The sequence below is a fragment of the Danio rerio genome, chromosome 14 (genome assembly GCF_052040795.2).
Source record: "Danio rerio strain M-AB ecotype USA chromosome 14, GRCz13ab, whole genome shotgun sequence".
Classification (NCBI taxonomy): Eukaryota; Metazoa; Chordata; class Actinopteri; order Cypriniformes; family Danionidae; genus Danio; species Danio rerio.
Window position 1 is genome coordinate 24,584,022 of NC_141034.1, and position 19,073 is coordinate 24,603,094.

Below are 19,073 nucleotides of genomic sequence, written 5' to 3' on the forward strand. Positions count from 1 at the left end.
ATGATGGTGTAGCAGTCAAAATAGGACAAATGAGCTCATGTACACAAAAAAGTATTTTTTTTTGCTTTTTCAAACTTAAAATGAGCTAAAACAACACAATTTTTGAGATTTCATTGGGACAGCTTAATTTTTTATGTTCAACTCACATAAATTTGTTTAAAGGTTCAGTTAACTTAATCAATTTGTGTTGGGACAACATGAATGAATTGTGTTGAACCCTGCATTTTTTTTACAGGACAGACTCTGGACCTTTGTCATTGACGTTGGCTCTTTTGAACCACTCAAACCCCCCTGGCTACGGGTGTGCATTTATTTTAGCTTAAAAAATGTGATTTTCTATAAAGAAACCTGTGAAGAAAATCCAGATGCTTCAAGTGCCTTAAAAATTAAATATCCCCTTTAAAAAGAAGCCCTACTTGTCACTCCTCCAAAAGGTTTGACATGAACTGTTGAATTTATTTAGCCCACAAAATCTCAAACATACTCGGCAAAAGGACAAACAAGGGGCATACGATGATTTGTATGCAGAGTCCAGGTCCGCGTGATGATGTCCTGTCCCCTGACGGGCAGCGGTCCCCTCAGCACTTGCAGTTTGACCTTGAAGATTTGGTTCACCCCGATGCTAGCGACTACACTGCGAGTCAGATGGAGAACTAGCGCTCTGTGAGCAGTAGTTAATGAGTTCTATTCAGCCGCTGTACACACCGCCAACGTCCTCTGAAGATTGAGCCGCGCCAACCATAGCCTCGACCAGACGCTAATCAGGCCATGCTAGCGCCGCCACTTCCCCTCACAGACGTGTCACATACGTGCCCAGGCGGATTAACAGGAAGATGAGAGAATGTGTCCACACTGAGAGATAGAGAGTTATTAGGAGGCTTTTCCCATCCAAAGTAACAGCTGGTGTCATTTGCATAATACCCATCATTTTACCAGGCTTCTTGTCAAATCGTGATGGGAAAAAAAAAGCAGTACAAAAACTAGTTCATTAGCGCTTCCAAGAATTCACACTGCATATGTGGCTTTGACAGATTTTATCCAGTATTTACAAGAAACTATGAGAAAAAAATATCTGTACCTAAGCATCTGCAGTAATGTTTTGTTGTTATGTGTCAGCTTCACAAATGGTTTAATTGGTTGTTGTGTTAAGATGCTTTGTTAATGATATTCATGTATGACAGTTCATGCAATTGAATTTCATAAGACATTAATAAAATAAGGAAAACATTATTAATGAACTAATTTGTTTTAACATGTTATTACAAATACATGTATTTATTAATAAAATATGTTCAACTACTTTATATATATATATATATATATATATATATATATATATATATATATATATATATATATATATATATATATATATATATATATATATATATAATTTATTTTTATTTTATTTTTTATTTTTTTCCAGAGATGGGTTTTTCTCTAGAAAAAAAGAGATGTGTCTTTTTGAAATAAAAAAATATGTCCTGAAGGGGTTTCTAAATCTCGATATATGTTCTGGATTTAACTTTCGCTTGCTTGCGTTTTTTCATTAACTTTTTACTTAAGACTACTTTCGCTTGGCTTCGCGAGAGTGAGAGAAACATTCAATAATTATTTTTTTTTTTTTATCTAAACGACTCAGAAAAAATGTAGTATATACTCGATGAGGACAAAATGACTTTTCTAAACTGGCTGCAATATGTTTTTACACTATTAATAATGGTTAATTGTATTTGCCTTATTTCAATAATCTACACATTTTAATCTTGTAATTATGATAATTTGATAATTTAGATATTGTCTGTTTCATCATTTTCTGTTATGTATTTCTTATTTGCTGATTATTTTATTAATTTGATGATGCTAGGATATTAAATATGGGCTATTATATATATATATATATATATATATATATATATATATATATATATATATATATATATATATATATATCTATATATACTGCTTTGGGATTCAAGTTTGTTTTGAACTTGAAAGAAAAACAGAGGCAGATTTTACCTGTCAGTGGGTGCACATGCCTCCTGAATAGAATAAATGTAAGCAAAACTGTGTGTCTTTTTTATTATTATTATCATTTTACTTTAGCCCATTAAAAAAAAAACAGTATATGATAAATTAAATTATTGTTAAATTTTGTTATGTATTGTTTGTCGCAATGGTAATTATGGGTTTAAAACACGAGAAAAGTGTAACTTTTTTTCTCAGAATTGTAAAATGTCAGTAAGAAATAAGAGAAATTGTGTAATGTAAAGGAAATAATTATTTATTTTGTTTTATTTTTTAGATTTGCTAAATTATAAATCAGAATTTTGAAAAAGTAAAAATGACTGGTTACATATTTATTTATTTGTTTATTTGTTTGTTTATTTATTTATTTATTTATTTATTTTCTGTCTGGTTTCCATTGTTAATGATTAGTTTTATACAATAATAAAAAATGCAAATAAGTTACATTTATACATACATTTACATGCATGTATGTATTGCTGACTGCCATAAAGAGTTTGTAATGAAGAGAGTTCTTCCCTTTATTTGCATCCCATCAGCCCCTGGGAATTTGTGGTTACATGTTGAGGAAGGTTCTCAATGAAACTGGCTTCTTGAAGGGAAACGGCAGCAGATTTGCTTATTAAATTAGCCCATCTCTGCTTGACTGCATCATGTCTGGGAGGTAAAAGGGCTGCTGGGACAGCAACAAACCTGGATTGGACCCTTATAATAATAACAAATGCCACTTTTCTCTTGCTTCCATTAGACCAGGGATGGTAGTGTATTTTAGCCACTATAAATAAAGCAGAATGACAAGTCACCACCATTAGACTGTAGGTTAGAATAGTGTAATTGCATGAAGGCATGGTAAAAGCACAACATCTTCTTGTAGAAGACCCACCTTTTTCCCAAAGCCACAGCTTAAGGTCAGAGCTGCATTATCTCAGCTGCATTTATCTTTGTCGTGTGACATTGTGAGCTACAAAACCATCATGATGTATGGTACCTTTCAGGGTTGGAAATTTATTGCTGCTGCTGGACATAAACCAGCCAACTTCAAGTTTTTGAATCAGACAACCAAACTGGTTAAGACAATATGAGTCTTTATGTTACACAATAGAGCAGGGGTGCCCAAACTTTTTTTTATGATTTTGTATGATAAAATTCAAAAATCATTGCGATATCACTGTGATTTATATTACATTAACATTGTCATGGGTAATTTCCTAATTTATTTCCTAAAACATTACTGTAAATTATATTAATTAATGCAGTATTACTTTCTAAATTACACCTTATTGCAATAAAAAAACATAATCACATTTATAACACAGTGGAGTTCAATGCTGAACACAATAGTCAAGCAGAATCTGACTTTGACTTCTGACGTCGATGCACCTTTGGCAGCAATTACAGCCTCAGGTCTTTTTGAATATGATGCCACAAGCTTGTCACTTGTCTTTGTGAATTTTTGCCCATTCCTCTTTGCAGTAGTGCCTCCCAAGCTCTATGAGGTTGGATGGGAAGCGATGGTGTACAGCCATTTTCAGATTTCCAGAGATGTATGGGTCTGTTTTGAAGCCACTTCACTGATAATTTGGCAGTGTGCTTTGGGTCATTGTCCTGCTGGAAGATGAACCGTCGCACCAATCTGAGGTCAAGAGCACTCTGAACCAGGTTTTCATTCAGGATGTCTCTGTACATTACTGCATTCATCTTTCCCTCTGTCCTGACTTGTCTTCCAGTTCTTGTTGCTGGAAAACATCCCCACAGCATGATGCTGCCACCACCATGCTTCACTCTAGGGATGGTATTAACCTGGTGATGAGCGGTGCCTGGTTTTCTCCAAACGTAATGCCTGGCATTCACTCCAGAGTTCAATTTTAGTCTCATCAGACCAGGGAATTTACTTTCTTATGCTCTGAGAGTCCTTCAATTGACTTTTTGGCAAATTCCAGGTGGGGAATGGCTTCTGTCTGGCCACTCTACCATACAGGCCTGATTGGTGGATTGCTGCACAGATGGTTGTTGTTTTATAAGGTTCTCCTCTGTACCTTATAATGCTGGAGCTCACACAGAGTGACCATCAGGTTTGTGGTCACCTCCCTGACTAAGGCCTTTCTCCATACATTACTCAGCTTAGATGGCCGGCCAGCTCTAGGAAGAGTCCTAGTGGTTCCAAACATCTTCCACTTACGGATGATGGAGGCCACTGTGCTCATTGGAACTTTGAGAGCAGCAGAAGTTTTTTTATGTAACCTTCCCCAGCCTTGTGCCTCAAGACAATCCTGTCTTGGAGGTCTACAGACAATTGCTTTGTCTTCATGCTTGGTTTGTGCTTTGACATGCACTGTCAACCCTGGGACCTTCTATAGACAGGTGTATGCCTGTTCAATTCATGTCCAATTAATTGAATTTACCACAAGTAAACTTCAAATAAGTAACTGAAACATCTCAAGAATGATCAGTGGAAACAGAATGTACCTGAGCTAAATTTAGAACTTCTTGGCAAAGGCTGTGAATGCTGATGTACATGTGATTTTTCAGGTTTTTTTATTTATTTTTTTTTTTATAAATTTGAAACAATTTTAAAAAAAAATCTTTTTTTGTTTTCAAATTGTCATTAAGCAGTATTGTGTGTAGAATTTTGAGGAAATAACCAAATTTAATCCATTTTGGAATAAGGCTGTAACATAAAAAATGTGTAAAAAGTGAAGATACTTTCCAGATGCACCGGATATGAAAACTACACTACAAAGACAATAACGAATACAATTAATATGTTTTGAAACCAAGGATTGAAAAAATGTTAATTACAAAAAAACTACACCACATACACCAAGATTACACTAAAATTGCCTTGAATGTCATTTAGTGAAAAATGAAAATGGACCCAACACTCATCCTTGTGCATTAAGTTGCTTTAGCCTTGAGCCCAGTCACTTTTATGCCAGTTAAACCCCTGAAACCCCCAATTATTTTTCCCTCAACCCCACCAGTCGACCCTCTTCATGTCGATTTACTTGTGAAAAAAGCACTTGTGCTTTAGGCGTTACAAAACAATACATAATACTGCCTACTGGTAGGTCTTTAGTCTTTTTAATTTATTTTGGATGCTCAGTGCTGTTGTTGAATATCTGCGGTGCCTTGTAATGAAATACCCGCTGTGCAATTTTGCAAGTGTGTCAAGCAGAGCATGACCAGATATGCAAATTCAATACAGAAGCGGCAAAGTAGAATTTTGAGTATTTTTCACATCTGGGGGCTGTTCATAAAGCAGTTCTGAAATCAATGAATACATAATAAAGAGGTGTCCATGCTAGATAGAAATCCCAGTTTGTTGAGTATGTTGTCTCTTTCTCACACAGTGGCCGCACACAGCATGCGGTCAAATGGTATAACAAATTGCAGATGAGGAATGAAAATTCAAACGGATGAGTTCCCGTCTGATAGCATTGGTCTCGCTCGCTCCTTCTGTCTGGTTGCTCGCAGAGAGAGAAACAGTCATGTGACCAGCCTCCCACCAGCCAATCTATCTCTACATATCAAGGTCAGATCCATTTTTCTTGGAGCAACCACTCCCCGTGGTTCGAGCACATAAATTCACCCACCTTCGATTTTGTTTATCCTTGATTCACCCAAAAAAGGGTTTTCAGAAAAAGTCAATTACTTGGAAATTTCCTACACCTGTGTGTCATGCCAAAATATTCACACCCAATGAACGACAATCATGCCTTTGAGTCATCGTAGATGCTCTTCCTGTTACTAAAAATATAAATGCTGAGCTCAATGCTTGAGCAAGCAAACTTCTAGTGCACACATCAGCTCAAAAAACCTTCGCCACTACCATAGAGACTTATAATAACGACTTTGATGAGGATGCAAAACTCTGGGCATGTTGTACATCACTGTCCGTGAAGGAACTAGGTGTCATTAGAAAGTGCATCAGCAGTGATTCCCAGGTCAGCTTGACACAGAAGCAGGTTTTTGATGACTCAGGCAAACTGGCTTCTGTTTATTCGAAAGCGAGTCCAGCATCCAGCGGCTCCCCTTGTGGCTCAGATGTGATTGATGACACTAATTACCGTGTCACCGCTCATTTCAAAACCTTGATCTCTGAGCTCGTGGCTTTGGCTCATCTCCTGTATACACACACCTTTTAGTCAGGGTCCATGCCACTCGTCTATCCTCTCTAATGTTCTACAGGCCTCCTGTCCTCAACGTCACTGTGTAGCGGTGCTAACTGGCTCTCTCCTCTCTTTTCCCGCAATACTTTAATTGGAGATTATTAGGCTGGATTTACATGAGCTTACATGGTTTGTATTTTTCTCTCTCGTCATTGTGTAAGAGGTTCAGAACTCAAATCCACTGGTTTAGGGAAATAAGCGCTGAGTGAAGCGGAAGAGTTTTGCTGGAATTCTAGTGTGTGTTGAGCATGTTTTGCCCTATTGCGCACGACTCAAAACTGCAAACCATAGTTTATTTAGTCTCAGCCTGACATGTCACTCTAATAAACAGTTGGATAAACTTTTGTTGGGACACAAAATGGGAAACACTTCAATAACTTTGCAGTCATTATCAGATTGGTCTGGTTATTTGTGTTGTAACAATCCATCAGAAGTCATCATGGCAACAAATCCCCTCGTATAAAAGATGAAAGCCATCGTGTTTGTGACTGTAGCATTTATGCAAACATTTAAAAGATTCATGTTATTTTAGGGATTTAAATGTGTTATATTCACAGCATGGCACTCTATCAGAAACATACATTTTTACTTATAAAAAAATGTGACCTTTAAGCTTGTTCTCCTACAAAAGAAGCATAAAATCATACAATCCACTGACAGAATGCATCATTAATCACTGTCAGCTTTTCCTCCATCAAATGATGCCACAACCTAAAAAGTGTATTTCACACATTTTGTGTTAAATTTATTGCAAATGTGACAATACTGACAGAAACATGGGGACAATTGTAAAATAGTATGTATTTGTAGAATTTAATCCTAATTTTATTTTTTTAATCAATTGATGTGAATAATACCAACTTTAACTTGCTATTTCTGAAGTTTTTTTTTTTTTTTTGTATCTTTCTAGATAACAGTTTTTAGCATAACAATCTATTAAAGCTGTAGGTTTAACTGGACGGAGGACAAGGACAATGACAGGGTTTGTAAATTTGTAGAACAAAAAGTTTAGAACCAAATAAGGACAAATTACTTTACAGAAAAACTCAATGCTTTTAAATTCACAATTTGAAGAAATTTTTTATTTTTATTATTATTTTTTTTTTTTACCTCAGGAATAGATAATGTATGTTTCTGGTAAAATGTCCCATATATACTGTTAAAAAAATAAATAAAATAAACAAAGGAAACACTTAAACAGCACAATGTATCTCCAGGTTTTTACTTAATTTTTTTAAGCAGTGTATATTCACCTTATTCTCAGCTGTCGAGCGGGCGCTGCCATTTGAATCTTTTTGTCTCGCGACTTCCGGTCACATTCACTTCCATTCATTTTTTGACATTAACAACTGCTCGTTACGCTGCTTGATGTTGCAATTTAATATTTTCTTATTATAATATGCTACTTGGTCTGTGTAGTCATGCAAACATTTGTTTGTTGAGCAAGTAGTTTGGCCATTTTCTGCCGTTTATTATTCCTAGTCATTTCTCCCATAGGCCACTGAATCGGAAGTTCTAAGACAATCGCGAAAACAGGCGCACATCCGCATTTTAGAATAAGGTCAATATACACCCTTAAATATAAACCCTGACAGCTGTGATTGGTTGCTTTACCTGTCAGTTAGATCAGTGGTTCCCAACCTTTTTCTTTGGAGCCCCCCCCATGAACATATACAAACATTGGAGCCCCCCCACCATATAAATACACACGCACGCACATACATATGTACTGTGTGTGTATATATATATATATATATATATATGCATGTGTGTGTTTGTGTAATATTAATATATAGTAATATGTATAGAAAATATTAATTAATCAGTTTTAACTTGTCTTGGCCTTCAATAAAACCAAAATTTAGGTAGGCTTTGTCATACTGTCTAATCTTTTTCTTCGCCTCTGAAGAATCCCTGCATTTACGTTTGTCTGCCATTTTTGTTTTGATTTTGCCTTTACGACACGTTGGCAAGCAGATTGCGCGAGTGAGCAAAATTTAAATAATTATTTAAAGTTATTTATTTTAATTATTTTCACTGTTATGTTGGAATTTTAAGCATGCGTTTAGATTTTTATTTATTTTTTTGGTACTTAAAAATACATATATAATAGTAGGGCTGCTCGATTTTGGGAAAAATCATAATCACGATTATTTTGTTCATAATTGTAATCACGATTATTCAAAACCATTGTCAGTTAAAGTCAAAATTATTAGCGCTCCTGAGATTTTTTTTTTTTAAATAAATATTTCCCAAATTATGTTTAACAGAGCAAGGAATTTTAACAGTATTTCCTATAATATTTTTTCTTCTATTTGTTTTATTTTAGCTAGAATAAAGACAGGTTTAAATATTTTGAAACCAATTTAAGGTCAATATTATTAGCCCCCTTAAGCAATATTTATTTTTGATTGTCTGCAGAATAAACTAGCATTATAATGACTTGCCTTATTACTCTAATTAAGCCTTTGAACTGCACTTTAATCTGAATGCTTGTATTTTGAAAAATATCTAGTAAAATATTATGTGCTGTCATTATAGCAAAGACAAAAAGAAGTCAGTGATTAGAAATGAGATATCAAAACTATTATGTTCAGAAATAAGTTAATAAAATGTTCTTTCCATAAAACAGAAATTGGGCAGGAAAAGGTTTGCTAATATTCAAGAGGGCTAATAATTCTGACTTCAACTGTATACATACAGTTATTTTCCACCCTGCAAAGGAAAGAGAAATAAATACAATAGAATAAAAATATAAAACAAACTGTGTTTTAAGCATCTTCACTGTAAGAAAAACACTTTAGCTGCAGCAGTCCTTCAGTCAAGAGCAGCGAGGGTTTTCTCGTTATGTTTGTTTAATAATGATAAAAACAGGCGGCAGAAGGATTATAGCGCACTGTCTCTTTAATAGTTTCTCTTTCACGTCTTTTGATCCTCAACTCGTTTGTTTATTACACAAATGAGGGTTAATGTACATAATCACTGAACACCGCGTTTTGACACCTATTTGACCATTAAAGCGCTCACGTTAAGATGACTTTAGATGTCTGCGCTCCTCTGCTCGTCTCAGTGTGTGAATGAGAGTGAATGCTGACCGGCCGCATGCTTCTGACTACGTGATCGTGCTGCACACACACACACACACACATAAGCTCTTTCGCGCTTTTAAGAGCCATTTAAGAGCGTGTACAACTGGAACACGGCAAAATATGATGCAATAATCATTTATCTTGATTAATGCTTTTTTATAATCGTTTGAAACCGAAATCTAAATCGGATATTCGATTAATTGCAAAGCCCTTTATAATAGTGGAGCATTTTTATGCCTTTTTCTACCTCAATACTTATCCTCTCCCGCGCCCCCCCTGTGAACTCTGGCGCCCCCCTTAGGGGGGCGCGGACCCCAGGTTGGGAACCACTGCGTTAGATGACCTCAAGGTGATCTTTAGCCAATAAAAGCTACAAATGAGTCTAGTAATTCTTCTGTGAGTCTGATTGTTTTGCTGGGCAAGGCTATAGTCTTAGTGACTTGTTTTTGAAGAGACATATTTATTTATTAATTTAAAACTTTTTGTCAGTGTCAAAGTTGTTTTTCATCTAGTGCAATCTAATGTCAGGGAGTGTTTCTGGATGTTTGGGACTTATTGCCAAAATCACTTGGGTACAAGTGTCAAAAAACATCTCAAAAATGTTTATGATAAGGGCATGTGAAAATCATCGCATAAGCCTTTATTCAGTATCAAATACATTTTCACTGGTTTATTGCCACCTATTGGCATAAAAACAATGCAACAACCTCTTGCAGTAGATATCAACATTTCTCTTGGAAATACAAACTAGTAACAGAAATACACAGAAATAACAATAATACTGATGAAAATACTAAAGACTGAAACTGTTTTATGACAATAAGTCAACATGATGACTGCTCTCTCTGGGTTAAACGCAGATTAGAATGTATCACTGAGATCAGATGGGAAAAAAAAACTGAAAAACACAGAAAATCTGCTTTATATAGAAGCTAAAGCTGTAGTTTTAATTGAAACTGACATTGTATTTTTACACTCAAAACAGGGGCTATATACAGTAATTCAGTATGTTGTCTTGGTAAAACTTCCATGCCACAATCTGTATTAATTTCAGCAACTACTACTACTACTACTACTACTACTAGTTGTAGTAGTAGTAGTAAGCCACAGCCATATCACTCTGCAGCCCAAGACCGGTTACTCACTGAAGCTAATCAGGGCTGAGCCTGGTCAGTATCTGGATGGGACATCACTTTGGAAAATAGGTTGCTGTCGGAAGTGATGTTAATGAGGCCAGTAGGGGATGCTCTACCTGCGCTTTGTATGAGTCCTAATGCCCCAGTATAGTGAAAGGGACACTACACTTTCAGTTACTATACTGTACTTGAGCACCGTCTTTTGGACAAGACGTTAAATTGAGGTCCTGACCCGGTTATTAAAAATCCCATGACACTTCTGGTCAAGAGTAAGGGTTTAACCCCCGTTTCCTGGCCAACTTTTTTCCATCAGCACTTATTCATTATGACCTTTTAATCACATTCATCCATCAAATTGGCTCTATCACTGTCTCTCCACCCCTATAGCTGGTGTGTGATTGTCCTGTGGCTGTCGTCGCATCATCCAAGTGGATGCTGCACACTGATGGTGGTGGTGTGGAGAGACCCACTCACTCATGATTTTTAGGTTAATGGTCAAACACGATAAATGCGCTATACTGTACACACTGAATTACTTTACATTACATTACAGAAAATGTTATAGGGTGTGACTTCCTCAAAAATGTATTTATGATCAATATATAACTTATATCTCCTTTTAAATACCCTGAAAATTGTTTTTAAACATTTAAAGTTATAAATAAGATCCATACACCAACATGTGCCAATATAAAACTATGTCATTACATATTGCTTGATGGCTGCACAAGCACCACATTTATTTTTAGAGGGATTTAATATGATACATTTTATCAACTTGGTTTTCACAATCAACAAGTAAATTTCTAAGAACTCTGTATTATTTATTTTATTTTTATACATAATTTTCATCATTCATTTTCGCCCTCATATACATAATTACCTGAGTAGCAAGACAACAAGCTATTTTAAGCGCTGTAATCCTACTCACAAACTATACAGATATTCCACTGGTTTTCTTAATGTTGTCTTTACAACCTTTCTCGGCGACTGCTGTGCCATTATGTGAACACTATCATCGATTTCAGATTTAACCCCCATCCCACCTCACATAAAAGTGTTTCTCTGCAGGAGCAGTTCTTAAGTGAGCACACGGTCACCATGCTCTCCTTGAGTCTGATGGAGCTGTTGTATTAGAGGTGATTCAGTGGTGTGAAATACCGCATGGCTTATCTGCACACAAACACACATGCACAGTCAAACACAAACCCACTCGCTGTCAGGTTGTGGCATGGAACAGGTTGCCATGTGGTGAACTGCTGACCTCATAGCTGGAGCCAGTGCCCCGAGGTGAAGCCTTTTGTCTGAGGTGGTCTTGTCTCACGCTGGGATACTGACATATAGGATATTCACAGCCCCACAGCTTTATGGGATTCTGTCAGAGAGCTTGTGGATATGTTTTGTATGCTATTCATGGTTTTCTGTTAACAACTGTTGTATCTGTTGTGGACAGGTGTAATATCTGAAAACAGTTGAGTTTTAGTGGACTTTATTCATTTAGTCTCACAATTTTTGTAGTTTAACATACTCTTTTGTCAGCTGAGGCAACTATAACCGACTTCAGACAGCACGATTTTCAGCTCACGTCACAGATATTACATATATATAGGAGGTTTCACACTGCATGACTTTAAAATAGGAAGAATTGCCAACAACTTTCTCGCAGTCCGCAAACTACGTCTCACAACCTAACGCGCGCAAGAAGTGACATGGAAACATTGTGAGGACACATAGTATATCTTGGTATTAATTACATAATGAGAAAGAAGCCTTTAGTGGGGTAGAAAATGTACTTATTTTGCTCACCTGGCTTTGAAAGGAATTAGCAATTTCTTGACCTGATTGTGATACTGCTCAGATGACACGTCAAACAGACACCGGTCAAACAGACTCCTACTAAAGTTCTACAATTTTTTCCTCCATTTCTTGGGTCCAAATAGACTGAAAATAAGCCTTTTAACTTCTCCCCCAACCTCCTGCTGGCCTGCAGATACCCATATTAGGGAATGCTGCTCTCTCATTGGTTGTAGGTAGTTATTGATGTTATTTTCAATCAGAACACATTTCACATGGCATGATTTTAAACCGCCGATAGGTCCAGATATTTAGCATGCCAAAAATGCCACGGGTGTTGGCGACTTATCTGAGATTCTCTCAGATTGCATCTTTGATATTTCATACTGTGTCACTGGTACTTACGTGAACAAGCACTATTTTGCCTGTTATTTGCCACCGATTTGTCAAGCATTTGTTGGCGATTTCTCAAAAGTTTTTTTTTTGAGTCAAAATCGGGGCTAAAATTATGCAATCTGAACTATGCATAAGGGTTTTTTAAAAGCAAACATTTGTTTGATTGAATAAATGATTAAAACTGTCACTGTAATCAATTAAATTAGAAAAAAAAGGTTTAAAAAGGTTTAAAAGTATGAAATAAAAAAAAATATTTTGCTGTATTACAATGAAAACAACAACAACAACAACAATTGCTACTACTAATATTAATAATAATATAATGGGTGACACGGTGGTGCAGTGGGTAACACAATCACCTCACAGCAAGAAGGTCACTGGTTCGAGCTTCGGATGGGTCAGTTGGCATTTCTCTGTGAAGTTTTCATGTTTTCTTTGCGTTCGCGTGGGTTTCGTCTGGGTGCTACGGTTTCCCCCACAGTCCATAGACATCCAGGTACTGTCTGGGTGCATTTTTAATTTAAGATGGGTCATCCGCTGTATAAAACATATGTCGAAATAGTTGATCCCACTCAAACATATGTCGAAATAGTTCATTCCACTCTGGCAACCTCTGAAATAGAGACTAAGCTGAAGGAAGGAGGAATTTAGCATGAGGTTTCCTTTAAGAAGGTTGGACTTATTTTTTGTTTGTTTGTTTAATCTTCAAAAAATTCTAACCCTGTCATTTAAGTTAGAAAAAAAATCATGTCAGGCAGTGTAGTAGATGATATCTGCACAAACCATCTTACTGATATATTACTGATAATAAAAATCATCTCACTTTGTCCAACAAAAGTTTGCTTACAAATTAAATCAACTGAAGTTTTAGCTGTATCTATAATGAATTGCATAAATAATAGCATCAGCATCATATCTGTAGTTATTTTTTCATCATATACATTTTTTTTTCAAGGACAGAACTCCCAATATTCTTCATCTTCTCATGGTAGTGACAACCCAAGTGTTCTTCTCATAGTCGTTTTATCAAACAGTGCTGACTAACAGGACGAAGTCTAGCTCTCAAGGGAGCCTTTGCATAAGATTCAACACAAACGCCTAATATACTGACTTATTTAGCAAAGTTACATCCACAAATTTCCCTCTGATGTTAGATGACGTTAATTAACAGAATTAGCATAGCTTGGATCTGCGAGCGCGCGTTCGTTTGAGTTACAGCATGCTGTTTGCTCTCCCAGGCAATGTGTTTTGTGGCCTGTGTTTATGGAGCTTAGAGGTAATGTGTGGATGTATTCAGCTCTTTAATGATGGTTGGAATATAAAATGACACACTCATCCATTAGCCGCGGCGTGTAGCTGAGACGCTCCTCGCTGCATGCTGATTAGTCCCACACAGCCCGGTCCAGAGATAACACCCCGAATTAAGATCCACATGTAAATTGCATTAGCTAATCAATGAATGCTTGATGAATGCTAGCCTGGCACGAGCAAATTGTTTCAAGGTTATGCTCCTTGTTTCAGGTAGAAGTCACTTGGCGAGTTCTTGTACATTAACAAATGGTTGTTTACTGGTTACCCAGGGTAATTAACAATAAAGGAATAAGATGTTTCCTGGGTTGGTGTATGTGTGAGGAACACCTCATATCCCAAGGCACTGCAAACACCGGCTCCAGGGGATTGTTGTTTCTGCTGGAAGGTCAGATCATGTGACGTGTCCCTGAGGAGACAGTGGCGCAAGCATTGGTCCCCGGGCAGAAAATGACAGCTCTGACAGCAGCGGCCCGCTGGAACCCACTGCAACACCAAACTGGTTTCATCAGTAAACAAATCACAGCCGCTCATGTCAGAGCCGCAGACACGCTTTTGACATCTCTCGGTGACATCAGTCCGAAAAGCTAAGGATACTGTCACGGATCATGTAGAGTATCCGTGAAACACAAGCGGGATGCAAGATAACGGGCTGGAACTGGCGACAGACTTGCAGCTCTTGCAAAATATGCAGCTTCTACCACACAGTTGGATAGTGAATTGGTAGCGGATTGCAGAATCTCAGGGGTAACGTGATTTGAGTCTCGCATCTGTCCACACGGTTGCCTGCTTTCCTCAGGCGGGGCAAAAGCTGGCAGAGTGGGCTAGGCTGGGTGGGCAGGGGGAAGTTGAGCTGGGATAGAAAGGATTGGCTTTCATCCCCTCTTGGACCTGGCTCGGAAACGCCGATACTTGCGGCTGCCATCATTTCGTTTTAGAAGCTGATTATCAACAGGAAGAAGCACAGGCAAGAGTTTGGATTTCCATTGATCAAGTTACGGGTCTTGTCGTAGACTCGCACCACAGAACAGCTTGTGTTACAGACTGGGTCCATTTATTTATGAATTTGTCATCTATTCGTGCTTTCATGCCAAAATATGATTATTTTTTAAACATATTCTTAATGGCTGAACAGTCTTAGGGGACTTGGTGGTGTTCAGGCCAGAGATCAGAGACTTGCTGAAGGGATAGATTTGAATTGAATTGGTATATTGTTGGCGCATTGCTATTTTAGGGAACTAAAACAGACCGCGCCATTGACCAACTAAAAGCTGGTCTAAAGTCCAGTGCAGAGCGCATTAGTTATGCGCCTATGTAGGTCCAAATACTTGCTTAATACACACAGAATGTGCAGCAATACACAAATATCTTTAGATATAAAAAGAATTAAAGGATTAACATGTTACAAAAATTTGATTTGTCTACCTGTCGGGTTTTGTAGACGTACCGTATGCTTCACTATTTGGGGCATATAGGATGTCTGTTTGGATATAAGTATGTTTTTGACCACACTTTGTTATTATTGTTCATTTATTTGTTTGCTGGAAATAAGAACTGAACTTAAAAATAGTTTTGAAACAAATCTCTGCGCTTCAGTGGAGTGCGTACAACATCGTTTCCTTATCCACAAAACTAAAGGAGTAAAGTAATGAGTAAAAGTAAAGTAAAAAGAAAGTAATTAGGCCAAATGGAGGAGTCTCGTTCTTTAACCTCTCACTGCAGATGGTCTGTTTAACTGTTTTCTCGCTAGTGAAGCATTCGGTCTGCAGTTCTGAAATTTGCAGGATATTTTAATGGAATGACTTCATATATCAAATGGTAAAGGGCATTTATTTTTTTTATTTATTTAATTATAGATTAAGTTAAGAACCATACATGGTAAATACATTGATATTTAATACAATGTTGTTGTTTTTTATCATAATAGTTCACAAGTCTTGTAAGAACCCCCATTAATACTTCACAGTTTTCCAGTGAGCATTTCAATAAATGTCCTGTAAAGGGTTAACAATTTAAGACAACATCATTCAGAACACCTTAGCAACTTTGTATCGACATCCTGCCAATGATCATTGTGAAGTGGTGTTAGGTTTCGCAAGGGCAGGCACCACTTTTCCTTCGGTCTAGTTGTAATCTAATTCTTTTAAAATGATTCATATTAAATTAAGTCTTGTCAGCTAAGCATATAGATTGATGTCACACTTCCGACTAAATGCTAGTTATTAACAGAGAAGTCACAGTAATTTAATCTCTCTCACTTTCAAAGTCTTAAATGTTTAAAGCCCTTAAATACTTAATAGTGAATATGTACACATGGATTATGTGGAAGTACATTGACTTTGCAGCTGTGATATGTACTTTTGATGAAAAATTCACAATTCACTTTCATTCTGTGCAAACAGAGGGTGTGTTGGAGCATTTGTGCTAACGTTTTACTCAATCTGGCTGTCTTTATTTGGTCAGCAGAGGATTAGGCAGACAGTTACAAAAGGAATGACCCGGTCAAAGAACTGGCACTGCTGAAGGAACCAGACGCAACAAAGCTCACCCTAAAGACCCCAGTGCATCATATATCCCTGATCACAGAATTAATTCTGTACCAAACAGTCCCTTGAACCACAGTCTCCCTCACTTTCAGCCATCTGTGGATATTGCCGGTTCATTGAAGCGCTTAAGAAAATGGATATAGTAATAACGAACAAGAAACCTTTGTCTGATCCAGTGGGAATCAATTTGCACCGGAACTAAGTCTCTCTTGGACGCTTATAAGAGGGCTCTTTAAACAAGAACAAGTACTGAGATTAGCACATGCAAGCTATCCAGTTAGCACACCAATGTCAGGATCATTTTTCCATATCGTTACCAGAAAATAAAACTTCTGTTTCCTACTTTGTCATTCCGTAAGTGCACTTTCTTCTGGCTGTGGACCATGAACAATTATTTTTTTTGTATAAAATATAAGTATATATTTTGGCATTTGTCAGTTGTTGCTAAAACTGACTATGCTCCACATACAATCCGAAAATCAAGAAATGGAATGAAGTTTAGGCAGGATATTTATAGTAGTTTTAGAATGATTTGATAGGCTAGCTAATGATTAGCGATAAGGATCAGCTGTAGTTGATCATATCATGTGCTCCTCTCGAAATTAGTTTGTGAAACTTCACATTGTTCAGTTAGATTTAACATAAAGTATGTCCATAAAAATTGTACATATAAAATGAATAAAACACATAGACCTATACAAAATAGCTTTATTCCTCTTAAATAATTAATACACTAACATAACCAAAAATGAACGAATTTAGCATCTTTCACTCATACAGACCTTTCCGGAAAATTACTGGCAATTTACTGGAAAGGTCTGTATGAGTAAACAGGCCCTTTTTGAAAATACTGGTAAATTAATTACGCCAATTTTTCGAAAGGAGAAGTTTTAACATTACCGGTAATTTGCCGGAATGCAGCTCTGTGTGAACGCAGAAATTCTGAAATGTCATTGTTCAAGTTTTTGTTTTAGTTCAAGCTTTTTTTAATTTACTGGTAAAGTCATTCCGGTAATTTTCCGGATTTTTACAGGTATCACTGTGTGAAAGGGGCTTTTAATATAAAAACTATATGAATATAAAAATTAACAATTTTTATTCACAAATGATCAGTGTTTTCGATTACAAGAGACTTATTTTAGGTTTAAATGGCAAAATGCACATTAGTAGAAGCAGAACAATGTTTTACAGTTTATAAAATACACTACGATTATCTGTGAAAAGGGCAATAATCATATTAAACCTAATCTGACAACGTTCTTACTCACTTCATACAGTATACACATTGTAGGCATAATTAGACATCTTGCGCTGTCCGTAATTGTACTTTTGCACATGCGGGTCAGTTTAGGACCATGACTTGTTCACAGTGCAAATCTGAGCACTGATATGAGCACTACGTTTTGCAGTGTGAACAATGCCTTAAAAGTACATTATTGCATCTAATAAACCCATTAAAAAATATTAATATATACTCAACAAAATATTTTTTGCTGCCTTTTCAAACTATGTATTTAAAATCAGCTGAAATTACACAATTCTTGAGATCTTTTTAATGACAACTTAAGTACTTCATGTTCAATCCACTTAAAATTGAGTTAGGACAACGTGATAGGACAATTAAGTTAGGACATCATGAAGGAATTGCATTATTCATTCATTCATTCATTTTCCTTTTTAGCCTAGTCTTTTATTTAACAGTGGGTTACCACAGAGGAATGAACCATCAATTATTCCAGCATATGTTTTATGCAGTGGATGCACTTCCAGCCACAACCCAACACTGGGAAACACCCATACACACTCACATTATCACATATACTCATACACTACAGGTCAATTTAGTTAATCTAATTCTGTTATACCACATGTCTTTTGACTGCAGGAAACCCCTGCTAAGCCACCACAATTAAATAGCTTAATGCGCACCGGATAAAAATAGTTTTTATATCTATTCAATCTCCAGCAAGGTATTCTAAACCTTTTCCCTGAAGGTAACAGCTCATACACGTTATGCAGAACATGTGATAAGTCCCAAATGGTTGGTTTAGCATGTCTTAAAGTGTCCTCTTCATAAACATACTGCAGTGGCATCTGCTCTGATACACCAATGATTTAAAAATTAAAGCAAAGTGAATCAAACAGACCAATTTAGTTCTCAGCTGCACAGACAAGTGATTTGCTTTACATAAGATTTCTAAAACATTTTATTTTATTTAAAACATAACCAAATTCATAATTGGACTTGCTGTATTGAGTACAGTTGGCATGGCCTGAACCCCGAACGACAAGGCAAGCTGTTGTCGATTAATGGAGTTGAGTCTGTGCTGTAATATTGATGGAAGAAAAAAGGCCGCACAGCAGCTGAAACAAGAGAAGACATCTTACTGCGGGAAGGTGACTTAGCGGTTGATGAGGTGACGCTTGACCCCGAGTGGCAGCAGTGGCTCGCAGCTCACTGAACCACTGAGTTTATCCAAGCAGATCAATGCTACTTAATATCAGCGAGGCCGCGGCCGCCCCGTCCCGTCTGCCACATCCACCACTGAGGATAAGCTCTGCTTTACTCCCACTCTGACAGATACAGATGGTGTCACTTACTGCCAG

The 19,073-nt window shown here is 36.8% G+C and overlaps 1 protein-coding gene and 1 long non-coding RNA gene across 2 annotated transcripts in view; both read left to right on the plus strand.

The window, feature by feature from the left end:
• The window catches only part of aff2 (ALF transcription elongation factor 2), a 408,692-nt gene that overhangs the window by 164,494 nt on the left and 225,125 nt on the right, over positions 1-19,073 (plus strand). The gene's annotated exons all lie outside the window — the stretch shown is intronic.
• On the plus strand, positions 7,067-12,850 carry LOC147833940 (uncharacterized). The gene is made up of 3 exons (XR_015507492.1): positions 7,067-7,440; positions 7,759-7,826; positions 9,625-12,850. It is a non-coding gene; the product is annotated as an uncharacterized LOC147833940 (long non-coding RNA).